The sequence below is a fragment of the Limulus polyphemus genome, unplaced genomic scaffold (assembly GCF_000517525.1).
Source record: "Limulus polyphemus unplaced genomic scaffold, Limulus_polyphemus-2.1.2 Scaffold1113, whole genome shotgun sequence".
Taxonomy (NCBI): domain Eukaryota; kingdom Metazoa; phylum Arthropoda; class Merostomata; order Xiphosura; family Limulidae; genus Limulus; species Limulus polyphemus.
The window spans coordinates 182,321-190,415 of NW_013666723.1; the positions used below are offsets into that span (position 1 = coordinate 182,321).

Genomic DNA, 8,095 nt, shown 5'->3' on the forward strand with positions numbered 1-8,095 from the left:
CATTTACGTCGTACGGTCTGTGTGTGTATCCAAAGTCCTTTCATTACGTTGTACGATCTGTGTGTGTATATCCAAAGTCCTTTCATTTACGTCGTACGGTCTGTGTGTGTATCCAAAGTCCTTTCATTACGTTGTACGATCTGTGTGTGTATATCCAAAGTTCTTTCATTTACGTTGTACGGTCTGTGTGTGTGTATCCAAAGTCCTTTCATTTACGTTGTACGGTCTGTGTGTGTATCCAAAGTCTTTCATTACGTTGTACGATCTGTGTGTGTATATCCAAAGTGTTTATTAAGAGTATTGGGTAAAAGAAACGTTTATTAAAAGTATCGGGTAAAAGAAACGTTTATTAAGAGTATCGGGTAAAAGAAACGTTTATTAAGAGTATCGGGTAAAAAAAACGTTTATTAAAAGTATTGGGTGAAAGAAACGTTTATTAAGAGTATTGGGTAAAAGAAACGTTTATTAAAAGTATTGGGTAAAAGAAACGTTTATTAAAAGTATTGGGTAAAAGAAACGTTTATTAAAAGTATCGGGTAAAAGAAACGTTTATTAAGAACAATCTTAACATCGAATATAATTTAAGTCATGACAATATTTGATGTGGCTTTATTTAAGTTATTAATTTGTCTCTCTAGAGTCTATTTGTGGAGAAACCGAACTATTTGTTGAAATAATAACTAGGTTGGTATTCATACTCTCATTGCCAGAGACGAAATTAGTATCAGTGTTGTAATTATAAAATGAATTTCAGAATAACTGAAGTAGACAAAACATATTTTACTTTATACCACATTACTTATCCTGCTACAAAAAAAAATACTATCAAAACTTGTTTTTCATTCCTAGAAAAAAAAAAAAATAATATATATATATATATGGTGGACTTTTGTATATGTATGAGAAGTTTACAGCTGTTTTCATAAGTTCAATCGTTGTTTTATTTTATGGATATTATTACTGATCATGCTTTTCCATATCTGTAATATTATTGGTTAATTAGGATGAAAAGTAAAATACAGACCGTACAACGTAAATGAAAGGACTTTGGATACCCACACAGACAGTACAACGTAAATGAAAGGACTTTGGATACCCACACAGACCGTACAACGTAAATGAAAGGACTTTAGATACCCACACAGACCGTACAACGTAATGGAAGAACTTTGGATACACACACAGATCGTACAACGTAATGAAAGGACTTTGGATACACACACAGACCGTACAACGTAATGAAAGGGGTTCTTTTACCCAATACTCTTAGTAAACGTTTCTTTTACCTGATACTCTTAATAAACGTTTCTTTTACCCAATACTTTTAATAAACGTTTCTTTTACCCGATACTGTATAATAAACCAGGTGATATTTGTGTCTATTGAATTTCAACAAGCGAATACAGTTTACTTGTTGATTTAGCGGCTACCTCGGAAGTCCTAAATTGGGTTTTAAATTGCAACAGTTTTAAAAAGGGTAGGTCTAAAGTTGTGGTGAATATTGTTTAATTTATAAACTGGTTTTGGAGTTCGTGAATCGGAATTTAGCTCAATATCTTAACTATTTGTAACAAGTCACTGAAAAACGTTACTTAACAATGTGCCGAGTATGTGCCCAGTTGCACTTAGCACGCGACAAAATCCCAGTTGTACTTATCACGTGACAGGATCCCAGTTGTACCTAGCACATGGCAGGGTCCCAGTTCTACGTAACACGTGACAGAATCCCAGTTGTACCTAGCACGTGACAGGATCCCAGTTCTACCTAACATGTGACAGGATCCCAGTTGTGCCTAATATGTGACAGGATCCCAGTTCTATCTAGTACGTGACAGGATCCCAGTTCTACCTAGCACGCGACAGGATCCCAGTTGTGCCTAACATGTGACAGGATCCCAGTTCTACCTAGTATGTGACAGGATCCCAGTTCTACCTAGCACGTGACAGGATCCCAGTTCTACCTAGCACGTGACAGAATCCCAGTTGTACCTAGCACGTAACACGATCCTGGTACTACCTAGCACGTAACACGATCCCAATTCTACCTAGCACGTGACTGGATCACAGTCAACACTGGATCTAGCATATGACATTATTACATACCTACCTAACAAGTGACATGATTCCAGGCCAACCTAACAAGGTATCGAACCAGAGTTTTTAGCGTTCAGACTTACTGCGGAACCACCGGAGTGCTTTAGTCTTAGAATGCGATGATAGGTTTCAGGATTGATCACTGACTCTTTGAAACTTGATCTACAAATACTGTTTACGTAAAAAACATGAGGAATAAACATGCAAACTCATATCGCAAGGAGATGAGCCTAGTAAAAGAGGAAAAAAAAAACATGAAAACTCATATCGCAAGGAGATGACCCTATTCCAAGTGGAATAAACATGAAAACTTATATCTCAACGAGATGGGCCTTATCGAAGAGGAATAAACACGCAAAAACGAGCTGGCTGCAGCTACATGTGAAACCTGCATGACATTTATCATTCAAGCCATTATCTCACACCAGACTCTTTCTTTTGATTATCTCTCTATCTTATCTGAATCTTTTAGTTTCTGAATCTCTAATAGGTGGCGCTTCGTAGTTACAATTTGTTTGTTTGTTTTGAATTCCGCGCAAAGCTACAGGAGGGCTATCTGCGCTAGCCGTCCCTAATTTAGCAATGAAAGGGAAGATAGCTAGTCATAAACACCCACCGCCAACTCTTGGCTACTCTTTTACCAATGAATAGTAGGATTGACTGAGCACATTATAATGCCCCCACGGCTGAAAGGGCGAACATGCTGGGTGGGACGGGGGATTCGAACCCGCGACCCACCGATTGTGAGTCGAATGCCCTAACCTCTAGACCAGGACGATAGTGAGAGATATAAGAACCTTGTTATGTAATATATCAATAAACCTCCAATGCCATAACATTTCCACCGTAAGAATAATAATTTTAATAACTTGAAATTAAAATACAATGAAAACTACCTGTGTTTATATACACAAAATAACTTGACGATGTTTTTTTTTATGGAATTACTGCAACAAATCTTGTTATAATATTGACATATATTTTTTTGGAATTAATAATACTTTAATCCTGACAATTGGATGAATTTATAGAGAGGTTAATATAAGTGTTACTAAAAAGTAAAACTTTCGATGAAAATATTCATAACAATTATCTCGAACATCGAATCCCTGGAACATCTATTTCGCTGACACTTTGAAAAAAAATTACATTTATGTATTTATGTGGACCGACAAACATCGTGTTGAGATATTTACAACAATTCTTAAAAGATGTCAAAAACATTTAGCCACGAAACAGTATCAGTTTAGAGAAAATGAGTTAAAGTAGGTAAAAGAACAGATACCTTTCGATTTCCCACAACTGACGTCATTAATGATATGTACGACATAGTAAGTATTTGTTTTCAAAACAGACTCGAACATCTGTTCATATAACTGGACTTAGACAAATAAATCATCTTTCATGGATACAATACAAACTCCTGTAAAACTGTTCACCTCTAAATTACATACATGTCAATTATTAAATATCACTTTACTAATTTTTAATACAAGAAGAGGAACAAACCACACTACAACAGCTATATTTGATGTGATGATCAAAGTAAGCCACCATTGTGTTGTGGTGTGTAAAAGACATACATAAATTATAGTCTTAAACTATTAATTACACTTGCTCACGTGATAAGCTGTAACTAAGTACTGTAAGCTTGTACTGTTTTCTAGGAAAAACTATAGATCGTGAGAAAGATGCGTGGCTTTTCTTGTCTGGGATTCTATTATAAGTCGGCTTCTCTGTAAAGTCGGCACCTCTGCAAAACTCTTGACTGGAGGCACTGTTGGGTAACGTATCATCAACTGATATACTTTCATAAACTATAAACTACCTTCTGGTTCCTTCCTCAAAGACCTTTCGTAAACTTTAAACTACCTCCTGGTTCCTTCCTCACAGTCCTATCACAAATTTTAAACTACTTTCTGGTTTCTTCCTCACAGACCTTTCATAAACTTTAAACTACCTCGTGGTTCGTTCCTCACAGTCCTATCACAAATTTTAAACTACTTTCTGGTTTCTTCCTCACTGACCTTTCATAAACTTTAAACTACCTCCTGGTTCCTTCCTCACAGACCTTTCATAAATTTTAAACTACTTTCTGGTTTCTTCCTCACAGACCTTTCACAAACTTTAAACTACCTTTTGTTCTTTCCTCACAGGCCTTTCATAAACATTAAACTACTTCCTGGTTATTTTCTCACAGACTTTAAACTACCTACTGGTTCCTTCCTCATAAATTTTAAATTACCTACTGGTTCCTTCCTCACAGTCCTTTCACAAACTTTAAACTACTTTCTGGTTTCTTCCTCACAGACCTTTACCAAACTTCAAACTACCTACTGGTTCCTTCCTCATATACTTTAAATTACCTACTGGTTCCTTCCTCCCAAATTTTAAACTACTTTCTGGTTCCTTCCTCACAAACTTTAAACTACCTACTAGTTCCGTCCTCACAGACCTTTCACAAACTTTAAACTACCTCCTGGTTCCTTCCTCACAGGCCTTTCATAAACTTTAAACTACTTCCTGGTTATTTTCTCACAGACTTTAAACTATCTTCTGGTTCCTTTCTTACAGACCTTTCATAAACGTTAAACTACTTCTGGGTCCTTCTTCACAGCCCTCGAATCTTTAACTGCGCCCACTTTTCATTTTTCACCTGTAAATTGTAAAGAAACAACCAAAAATTTATAAAGAAATTTCGAAATATTTAATTAACTTCTGAAATAATATTAATAATAAATAACGTGTCAACACTGATGATCTTTTGTTATGAAAAATAAGGCAACATTAAGTTAATACAATAGATACTTATCCAATATTTCAGAAATCGTTCACTACGTCAGTGTAGCCCACAGTCTAGTACATTTTTAATTAGGAGCCTCATGGCGTATCAGAAGAACAAAAAGTGACGTAGAATATGAATTTTTAAACGTTCATCCTAGCAATATTCCTTACATAGTTTGAAGCAACTACAAACATATTTAATAACCTAAGACATTTGAGTTTTAGCTATTTTTAGTTGAGAAAAAAAACAACACACGTACTCTTTACATATTCTTTAGAAATATTGGCACAGTATCAGCTATTTAACAAAATTTTACTGGTGGGGAGGATTCACTAGAAATGTATTTCAAAAAGCTATAATTCATTGGGTAGTATTGATTGTTAGATCCCCCCCCCCCCGTGGCTCAGCGGTAAGTCTTGCAGTTTAGAACGCTAAAATACGGGTTTCCATACCCATGGTTGGCAGAGCACAGGTAGCCCATTGTGTAGTTTTGTACTTAATTACAAATAAACAAATGTAACAAATTCTATTAAATGTTGCGCCATCTATAGTTTATAAGTAGGGGAAGGAAATTCTAGTCTCGTTTTTTCAGGACTCGAACCATGAACTACTGGAAGGCACGTATATTTTATAGTTAGTATATAAAGCGCTTGGTTTGCACTGTTAGATTATTGTTTACTTGTCTTAGCGCAAAGCCATATTAGGCTATCTGCTATTTCCACCACGGAAAATCGAACCCCGGATTTTAGTGTTGTAAGCCCGTAAACTTACCACCGTCCCACCGATAAAACTATTAGGGTAAATTTGCTTGTTAGTAGATGCAAAATATTTATTTGTATTAATGAAGTAATTAATTTTTTTCTATATTATATGATATTTGTATTTACTCAGAAGCTAAGTAGATATCTTAAAAAAAAAAAAGTGAAGATTGTTTGTTTGTTTTTGAATTTCGCGCAAAGCTACACGAGGGCTATCTGCGCTAGCCGTCCCTAATTTAGCAGTGTAAAACTAAAGGGAAAGCAGCTAGTCATCAACACCCACCGCCAACTCTTGGGCTACTCTTTTACCAACGAACAGTGGGATTGACCGTCACATTATAACGCCTCCACGGCTGAAAGGGCGAGCATGGTGTGACGGGGATTCGAACCCGCAACCCTCAGATTGCGAGTCGAGTGCCGTAACCACCTGGCCATGTCGGGCCACACAAGTGAAAAGATCAGTATCACAGTGAAACAGAGCACAAGTACTTCAGAAAAAAGCTTTACAAGGCTAATAAACTTAAATTGTCAATTTTTTATTCTTTTTTTAGATGTGCTAATTATTCAAACTAAGATAGATTTGTTACTTTAGGAAAGTTGCACAAAGCTCTGCGCATAGCCGTCCCTATTTTTAAACCCAAAGGCTAGAGGGAAGATAGCGAGACAACAGCACCAGCCACCAGTTTTTGGGCTACTCTTCTATAACCGTCACTCTTATAGCGCACCCACGTCCCTAAATGCGGATAGTGTTCCTGTGGTAACGAATATTAGTATAGGTATGAACGATAAAGCAGAATTATATATATATACATATATGACACTTTTTGAAACGTCCCCCCCCCCCTTCAATGGCACAGCGTATGTCTGCAGACTTCTAACTCTATAAACCGGGTTTTGATAGCCCATTGTGTAGTTTTATGTTTAAACTACAAACAAACATACCTTTTAAAATATTAATATTTAATTTTCTTTTCTTGGAATACAGTATTCTATTAATTGAATATTACTTAACACATTTAAAAATAATTTCTTAGTATTTTATGTCACAATTTAAGCTAATTTCTCGCAATTTTCTTTATCTATTTCCTTTTAGATTTCAGTTAGAACAAAATTCCCAAAGTCTGAGCAAAAAGACCATCTTAAATTAACACTATTTTTTCCATTGTTCAGTAAGACAATTCCTCTCCAGTGGCTAAGCGCCAAATCTGCAGGTTTAAGTCGCTGAAAATCGGGTTTGCATACTTGTGGTGTAGCTTTCGCTTAACAACAACCAAACCAAGTAAGACAGTCACAAAGAACGTTCATTATTCATTTCTCGCCATTTTAAGAAATTTACCTCCAGCGAATCATCTGGTACACCATGTGTAAACCAAATATATTACCTCGTGACTTGCGGTGTTCGTTAAAAAGGAAGCTATAAATCCACGAATATGGTGATAGTTGTCTTGATGAAACTCTGTTGAAACACCTTCCACGTTCATCACAAAAATAACACATGGAATACTTTCAAACTCAAATCATGTGTGTTAAGTTAGGGACAAACGTGATTCAAACTAGATGTATATGGATTAATGAAGAGACAAAAATTATAAACATGTGGTTCAAACTAGATGCATGTGGGTTATTGAAGAGACAAACATTATAAAAACTTAGAACCATAAATTGTTTCCTTTGTTTAAAGAAGACTTGGCCGCCAATAAACTGACCTTACGTAGAGAAACAAGACTAAAACTGAAATATTTATGGGGCATAAATCACTTTGTTCTAGAAGTATACCCATGAGCTCGAGAAATTTTCACTCCCCTTTTTCTGTCAATTACCACTTTAAAAATGCCTCGACGTGGCAATAACTTATTCTCCAAAAATTAGCCGTCTATAAACAAGAAGATTGTGATCGATAAGCCACAGAACATGGGTTCCTTTTAAGGTAATGAATCCGTAATATATACTTGAAAATGGTAAGTTACATATTTCTAGGAAGAATATTTTATAAAACCCGACAAGAGTATTGGGTAAAAGAAACGTTTATTAAGATCTGGGGTTACTGTTTCATCGTAATATTTATATCATCTGGTTTATTATACATCTGGGGTTACTGTTTCATTGCAATATTTATATCATCTGGTATATTATACATCTGGGGTTACTGTTTCATTGCAATATTTATATCATCTGGTTTATTATACATCTGGGGTTACTGTTTCATTGCAATATTTATATCATCTGGTTTATTATACATCTGGGGTTACTGTTTCATCTTAATATTTATATCATCTGGTTTATTATACATCTGGGGTTACTGTTTCATCTATTTATATCATCTGGTTTATTATACATCTGGGGTTACTGTTTCATTGCAATATTTATATCATCTGGTTTATTATACATCTGGGGTTACTGTTTCATTGCAATATTTATATCATCTGGTTTATTATACATCTGGGGTTACTGTTTCATC

General features: G+C 35.5%; 1 protein-coding gene across 7 annotated transcripts in view; it reads right to left on the minus strand.

Moving 5' to 3' along the window:
• LOC106462185 (myosin-2 heavy chain-like) overlaps positions 1-8,095 on the minus strand; it is a 127,474-nt gene that overhangs the window by 7,425 nt on the left and 111,954 nt on the right. For 3 of the 7 annotated variants that reach the window (XM_022389379.1, XM_022389378.1, XM_022389373.1), the window contains exon 12: positions 2,807-4,750. The gene's annotated coding sequence lies outside the window, so the exon portion shown is untranslated. Of the gene's footprint in view, positions 1-2,805; positions 4,751-8,095 lie in introns of those variants that run through there. The other 4 variants (XM_022389377.1, XM_022389375.1, XM_022389374.1 and 1 more) reach the window with 4 other exon arrangements.